Genomic DNA, 8602 nt, shown 5'->3' with positions numbered 1-8602 from the left:
TTAGAAACTATAAACACTCTAAATTGAATTATTATAGCAATGTTAATATTATGTCACTATAATATGAAAGAATTACAAGAAACCAAATATATTAAAAAAAGTATAACAATATATTAAATTACTCATAATATAATAACTTGCTTTTTAAAAACCAAATTTACAAAATTATGTTTTATAATTACATTCAACTCATGATGTAGAATATATATTGTTGAAATAACTTCACATATATAAACTAATACAACATATTAAAATAAAATTTTGTATAAAATAAAATTTAATCAGTGTTATAGCACATATACTTATCTAGAATCATAAACAATATAAAATTTCAAAATTTGTGTTTTTTTTCAAGCCATCATATTTAGCATATGATTTTACTGCATAATGTTTTATCAAAAAAACTTATAAAAACAATCACATAAATTATATTTTATATAAAAATTATAATATAAATAAAATAAATTTCAATGGTAGAGCACGGTTTTAATCTAGTAACTAATAGAATAAGCAGACAACTCGGTGACCAAATCATCGTAGAAGAATATTATTCCTCTGATGAAATTGGATTTGCATCCGTTGATTCTTGTACAGCCCACCGGTTTAAATTTCTCAACGACGTAGATACCTAAAAAAAGTGACAACAAAAAAGTATAAGGTCCAAGAACATATATAGCTTGCTTGAACAAACTCATTATTTTTGTTTGGAGAAAAACTTCAATTCTTTTATCTTAAACTAATTCACGAAAAGATTTAAAACACTAATAATCAATTTCTAACCTGTTGATCCCAATCTGTTCTGAGAGTCGCGATGGCAAGCACACAAGTCTGAATAAATATTCCAAAGAGCATCCCCATCCATACACCCTATGTACATATAGAAAAAAAAAAAGGTTATGTTATTTTCAATAGTTTAATGTCACTTCTACACATTTTTGTCTCCAAGATCAGAAAACTAAACCAAGTAAAACGAAAAACTTACTTGGACTTGCAAACCAACGACGTAGCCAAGGATTGCACCAAAAGGTATTCCGACAAGGTAATAACAAGCAAGGTTAACGTAAGTCACATATCCCTGCCATCCTGCTCCCACTGCAACTCCTGTTCCGGTTTAAACCAATTCAAACACACAAACTACTTTGAACATCATTGATTCGAATATTTCTATGCGTTCTATGCGTCAAATAGAAAGAAACAAAAAAATACATACCAGAAAGAACGGGTTGAACACTGTTCAAGAGTATGGAAACGGCTAACAGTGGAAAAGACCGGCAACTTCTGCGGCGACAGCTTCACTTGTAGTGAAAATGTAGGAAATTCTTCCTCTTAGAAACAAGAAGGCGAAGAACATAACTGTTCCTATAAGTAGTGACGTTAAACCCGCTATCAATGTTGCAAACTTGGCTGCTTTTGCGTTCCCTCTACCGAGTTCGTTGGAGACTCGTACACTATATATATAGATAAGTTAGAAGATGATATGTAAATAGTATCAATTATAAAGTGAAGTGTGTATGTATGAATCTATAGAGATGCATCAATTCACCTTACTCCTGCCAAAAACCCAAGTGATATCATCATCGCCAGTCCATTAAAGCTGATGCTGCAAGAAAAAAAAATTGGGAAAGATTAGTCGATTTGTAAAATATGATTTATACGTCACTATCTAATATTACTAATACCATAGTAGATACTTAAGAGTCAAGTTAATACTAAAGATAACGTATATTTGTTTAAATCGGTATTGGTTATGGAGATGAGCAGGGACACAAGGTCAATGCTTGTTGATTTACCAGATTGATAGTGCATCAAGAGCCACCTCTGCGTTTTTCAAATTTCCAGTGAGTAGTACCAAGATCGAATTGTACCATAGCTCTAAGCTGTCCAAAATAACGACCACAAAGTAAGTACTAATTAAGTAACAAAAGAAAAAGTAACAATTATCATTATAACTAAAATTATAAAATTCTCAATGACATATGTAAATATAGTAAAACTTTAGTTTAGAGGTAGTTTACAGTTTTAAATTATATATCAATATCAATCTTTGACAAAGTCGTTCCTGGAATCCTGGTAACTAAAGGACTTTAGTCTGTGGTTTTGACTTGAAAAATGTTACTAATTGCAAACTTTATCTTAATTTGCAAAAATGTTATGAACTTTCTTTGGTAACCAGATTTATCCTAAACTAGTTGATAATCATTAAGTGTGTAGCCAGAAAACTAATACATTGACCAAGTAAATGCATCAAAGTGGAAACCAATCTCTTGATTTGGCAAAAGACAGGGGAAACTTAAAGCTATCTTTATGAAATGCTGCCACACTGACACTAATAAGACCTTTTATTTTCTGTGTAAATGTTTGGTTGATGAGACACTAATTCCTCCGTATTTTATTTAAAATTAGGAAACCTTACCAAAGCATTCCACCGGAAGCTAAAGATAGTTTGAAGACAGGCCATAAATCTTTGAACGCCAGAATAGTGAATCCTCTCCACGTATCCTTACACCCACCGCACGTGACATACAAGAGCTGTACAATGTTAGGGAACCAGTACGCAACGAGCGACGAGATCATAGCACCAGTGATCCCGAATTCGAAATGAGCCACTAGGAGCCACGAGAAGAAGCCATGGAGCCCTAAGGAGACAGCAGCTACATAGGCAATGATCTTGTTCCTGCTCTGAGCTTGGAGAAACATTTGGCAAGTGAAGGTAGGCACGAAGGAAAAGTTGATGCCTATGAGCCACAGAGCTATGATCTGAGCCACACGGACAATACGTTCCTCTTGACCTAAGGCTAAGAGGACAGGGCCAGAGAAGATGAAGATGGGTATGAGGCAAAGGGTACAACCTGTGAGGACGATCCATGACCTTTGGAGGTAGATCCCGAGCATATGGTTTTGTTTGGCTCCGTAAGCTTGACCACATAGTGTTTCCAATGCACTGGCCATGCCTAACTGCATTAGAAATAATAATAATTTAGAGTTGAGAGTTGAGACACTGTAGTTTCATAAGTCTTAGCTGAATAAAGTTTGGTCAAGCAAATTTTATTTGAGTTTGATAAACGGTTTTAGTCTGATGGGTTTAATTTCTAAAAGCAATTTTTGTCTAATCTTTTAAAGCGGTCAACGAAATTGGTATGTACTTATGTTATCTATCATCGACGAATAATAGTAACCAGGAGATATAAGAGATATAAGGCCTATAAAGCACAAATCAACATTTTTTTAAAGATTATAATACAAAATTATTGTTATATTTGTTTTAGAATGTTATTTTGTTTGAGATAGTATTTATTTTTAAGTTTTAATATTACAATTGTTTGGTAAATCTATATATATATTTTTTAAATACTTATTTTAAAAGATTATAGTATTTTTTTTTAATGTATATTACTATTTTATATTGTTTATTGTATTCGCATCATTATTTTGTGAAATATTTTAAAATATTAATTATTATATTATAATTGTGACCAAATAAAATTTATTAATTTGGGAAGAAAGTTCTCTATTATATTTGGGAAAAAAGTTCCGTCTGATCGAACGATTCAATTGAAATCTGTTATCGGTATCTCCAAAGAAGGTGGTATGGGTTCGTATCTAGGTATTCCCGAGAACCTCCAGGGTTCGAGAACTAAGGTTTTTAGTTATGTGAACGTCCGTTTGGATGATCGAGTGAATGATTGGTCGGCTAAGTATTTATCCAAAGGGGGGAAGGAAGTTATGATAAAATCGGTAGCGTTGGCTCTCCCAACTCATGTCATGTCTTGTTATAAATTAACGCAGGAGCTGACGTCTAAATTAACGAGTGCTATCTCAAACTTTTGGTGGAATTCGAATGATAAGGCACGAGGCATGCATTGGTTAGCATGAGATAAGTTGTGCACGGATAAATGTGATGGTGGTTTGGGTTTCCGGTCTTTGGAACAATTCAACGATGCAATGTTGGCAAAGCAGTTTTGGTAGTTAATTCATTATCCGAATTCGCTGATGGCTCGGGTAATGCGAGGACGTTATTTTCGAAAACAACATCCCTTACAAGCCAAAAAGCCATACTCCCCCTCTTTTGCTTGGATGAGTATTTTTTCAACTAAAGGTTTGGTGGTACACGGATCACGTTGGGCGATAGGTTCAGGTTGTCAGGTTTCAGTCTGGCGGGATCCCTGGATTCCAGATAATCCACCATGACCAGCGAATGGTCGAGGAAGATTGTTACTTCCCAGTTTAATGGTTAATCATTTGATTAATCCAACTACTAAGGAGTGGCACATGCCAATTCTTGAGGAGTTTTTGGACCTCTTGGATGTCCAAATTATTCACTCTATGGAGATTAGTAGAGTTTATAAACCCGATAAATTGATTTGGCACTATACTAAATCAGGGAAATATACGGTTAAATCGGGTTATCGGTTAGCCCGAGAATTAATCAAGGAGGTAGAATATGGACCGTCGTGCACGACGCTTAGGGCACACGCTTGGAAACTTGAGGTTCCTCCGAAGGTTCAACATTTTTTCTGGCAGATTGCTTCCGGCTCCCTCCCTGTAATGGAGCGGCTGGCAGATCGGGGTGTCCGGTGCGATACTCTATGTAAACGATGTGACTCGGAGGTGGAGACTATAAATCACGCTCTTTTTGAGTGTTCCCATTCACGTCGGATCTGGGATTTGTCCCCGATTGCCTCGAACCCTGGGGGTTTCCCTATGGTTCAATATATTCGAATATGGATTTTCTCTTTTGGCGGGCATTATCCCAAACGGATGTTCCGGATATATGTCTACGTATACCGTGACTCTTATGGTCAATTTGGAAGGATAGAAATAAAAAAGTTTTTCAAGGAATTGAAGCGGAACCAATTGAGGTTATTAATCAGGCGACCAATGACAAAGTGTTATGGGAAGAGGCCAAGTCCTTCTACTCAGCTGCACTAGATCCTTTGCCTGTGGAGGTTCGGGACCCTTCTCCCCGGTGTCAGGTTGATGGTTCTTGGAAGGTCTCGGACCCTTTTGTAGGATTGGGTTGGTTGTTTTGTGACAGGGAGGATATCACGGTGTTAATGGGAACACGAAGTCAACGACGGAGCCCTTCTCCCCTACATTCGGAGCTTCAGGCCTTGATTTGGGCGATGGAATCCCTACTGGCGAGGGATATCGATTGTCAACGTTTTGAGACGGATTGTACAGAATTAGTGGCGATGGTACAGTCTCCTGATGAGTGGCCCGCTTTCTCCAACCTGTTGGATGATTTTTGCTTGCTCCGCTCTTCCTTTCCTTCTTTCACGCTTTCGAAGATTCCAAAGACATCTAATGTTCGAAGATTCCAAAGACATCTAATTTTTGCTTGCTCCGCTCTTGCTCGTTCCTCGAGATCTTTACCTTCTGAAATTTCTTTTGTAAACTCTTACCCTCCGGTTTGGGCAACCAACCTTGGAGTTATTTTCTAGATTAATGTTTGGTTGACAAAAAAAAAAAAAAATATTAATTTATCAACCACAGAAATTTAGTTTTACCAATCTGGCGATGTGGAACATTAAAACACATATTTTTCTTCATAAATTGAGTAATATATCTTTGTTTTTAAAAATTCAAATCACAACATATGCAAAAAAAATGTACATATTTATTTATCATATATATTCTATGATAATTCAAAACAATTTTTAAATTAAATAATAAAAAAGATGTTAGGTGAATCATAATTTAAAATATTCCAAATTTTGTTACTAAATTAATGATTTGTATACTTAGAAATAAAATCTTACTTTTTAAAATTCTGATTGGTTTACAATTTTTAAAAACTAATTAGTGATTTTCGTCCATAATTAATTAAAATGATTTTTTTTAGAAATTAATAATTATTTAAAAAATTGTATTAGTCTAATATTAAAATTATATTTTTATCTTTACTAAAAAAATAAATATATGCTTTAAGAACAATGGCATGACAATGTAAATTTTCATACTTTATAAATTTGGTTTTATATTTATACTTTTCGATTAATATAGTAGTATAAAAAATGCGTTATGTTATGTATAAAGATATTTGCGGTTGGCAAGAAACCACAACATATATCTTTTATCAAAAAAAGACAAAACAACAAAAAATCATGCTACGAGAAGCATTGTTGCTGTCAGTAATCAGCATTCACATGAATACTACGTTATTTCAACTTTCCGGCAAAAAGAATTCAAATGATATGTTTTCTCTCTAACTATAAACATATTTTACTTCGGCTGTGATTAAAACATACTAAAAGGTTGAAGAGATTTTAAAAAATAAAATTTCGTCATAGTTTTTATACATAAATGAAAAGGTTATACAGTTATACTGCTTTTACTGTTTTTATGGAGTTTTCAGATTAAACGAGCGACAGCCATTATTGTTTTTTTCTTTTCCTCAACCAGCCTTTATTGTTGATTGGCTAAATTTTGGTAGGTATCTTGGAAAAAAAATTCCAACCATTTTCTTTCCTTCTATTTATGACATCCAAAATCAAACTAATATTGAGTAGTAACTATTTTAATAGTACAGTACTAAAGAATAGATGGAAGTTTTGGAAGAATTTTATTTCTAATAGTCTTTTTTTTAAGCTGATTTATTTCTAATAGTTTTTAGTCCATAAGATTTTTTTTTTAAATTTTCATTTTTCCTTTACCTAAAAGGATTATCATAATCATTTTTCTATGAAAGTTCCCTTTTTTCCAGTATAGCTTCTCATTTATTGTAAGCCAATCCGGTGGAGAAACTTATGGAAAGTTATTTCTAAGCAAAACGTGTTTGATTATTAATGGTCAGCAATAGTATGACGAGTAGATGTTACTCTTTCATTGTAGTGTTTTGGACGTTGGAGGCAACCTAGTACTATTATTCTGATATATACTATATATAATTAGTTATATATCTTAATCCACATTAAGCAAGGGATTTGAATCATAAAAGTACTAACCAAGATACCGTTACTGAAACGGAGGAGAACGGTGAAGGTTATGGAGTAAGCGGCCAACTCGGTTGGGCCAAGATGGCCGATGAAAGCTTGAGTTACCAATTGAATTCCGAACGTAGAAAATCTCGTGAAGATCGCCGGCGCCGCCACAGCCCATAGCTTCTTTGATTCAATCCAAACCTTCTCCTTCATCCCCAAGTCATCCTCATTTCCGTTGTTCTCCGCCGTGTTTTTCAACAAAGCCTCCGTGAGCTCTTCTCCTCCGGACATCGTGGAGTCTTTGTTTTTTTTGTATCAAAGAAGGGTGTTGAATAATTTAGCAATGCACATAGTCTAAGACAGGAGAGTAGGAGGGAATAAATAGAAAAGAGTGAGAGAGAGGGGGAGGAAGAGTTTGTGTGTAATTAATGCTTGCGATCATTTTTTGGGACACATAGGCCTTGACGACGTGTTGCATCATATACCCATAAAAACAAGAATCAAGTCACGAGCACAATAAAGTGTTATCACTTTCTTTTTGCTAACAAGATTGAGAAATCTAAGCAATTACATTATTTTTAGTGAATTAAGATTGTCATATTCAATCTAAGAATTTCGAGAACCAAATGTTTTTTTTTTTTTTTAATTTTTTCTGTGAAGTATAATGAACATTCTATATCGTACATGTTAAAATTTGATTATTAAAGTATTCAAATCAATGCCATATGTATATATAAGGACTTGATTTTTGAGCATTTCGCTTTATACTCTACCATCACAAATGTATTAAGTCAAAGAGAAGCGGCAAATGTAATCAACCACCACACCACAATCTCCACAGCCACCAGTCGTCCAAATAGTCTCCCACTCTCATCGCCGTCAACATATTTTTTTGTTCCATTACCACCTATACGTCAGATATAAAAATAGCCTGATACAAAATCAAGTTATTTGTAATAATTAATTTTCTTACAAAGTTGTTATATAATTAATAATTAAATATTTATGATCCTAAATATTTTAAAAATAATAATAAATAACAACATTCTACTGGTGACAAAAAAAAAAAGAATAACAACATTCTACCAATGTTAAGTCATATGTTATTTTCATGGTGTAGATTGATGATTTATTACTATTGAAAACACATAAAATATGTGAAGTGACTTTAGTGCAGTGATCCAATGGTTGACAAAAAAAAACACATAAAATAGTTTTATTTGCGTTGAAACAAAATTTGGTGATATGTTGAGTATATAAAATCAAAAAAATTCTATCTCTTAATATATTTAGATGATGATCTTGCTAAATTTTAATATATAAAATCAATAATATATATATATATATATATTACTAGAATAATTTTTCAAATTTTGTTTATTTATTTTCTTTAAAATTCTATTGTAGTTTTGATTTACTAGAAATATAGGTTTAAATTTAATTCTGGAAAATTTTACATTTTACATTTAAAAGATTGTATTTTTTATTAAAAAGAGAAAATGGGTATTTTCCAAAGGATAACTCAAAATCAGGGTAGTTTTCAAAATGACATTTTTAAAAATGCCTTTTTAAAAAGCCTTATCAAAAATGCTTTTAAAATTTTGAAATATACTCAAATAAGTGTGTAACCTTATAAAAGTATATGAAACCTATTTTTATATGTGTATAAAATTTTATAAATA

At 33.0% G+C, this 8602-nt stretch overlaps 1 pseudogene across 1 annotated transcript; it reads right to left on the bottom strand.

Annotated features, from left to right (window-relative positions):
• Window positions 1-420: 420 nt before the first annotated feature.
• Window positions 421-7289, bottom strand: LOC104741902 (protein DETOXIFICATION 21-like; annotated as a pseudogene). The gene is made up of 8 exons (XR_015579382.1): window positions 6945-7289; window positions 2414-2955; window positions 1791-1877; window positions 1544-1600; window positions 1211-1448; window positions 983-1101; window positions 781-867; window positions 421-628 (listed from the first exon to the last, which is right to left on the bottom strand). The product of XR_015579382.1 is annotated as a protein DETOXIFICATION 21-like (transcript).
• Window positions 7290-8602: the final 1313 nt, after the last annotated feature.

The sequence above is a fragment of the Camelina sativa genome, chromosome 14 (genome assembly GCF_030686135.1).
Source record: "Camelina sativa cultivar CO46 ecotype springtype chromosome 14, ASM3068613v1".
Classification (NCBI taxonomy): domain Eukaryota; kingdom Viridiplantae; phylum Streptophyta; class Magnoliopsida; order Brassicales; family Brassicaceae; genus Camelina; species Camelina sativa.
Note: the sequence above shows the minus strand (reverse complement) of the source record. Positions and strands in the feature narration are given on the sequence as shown.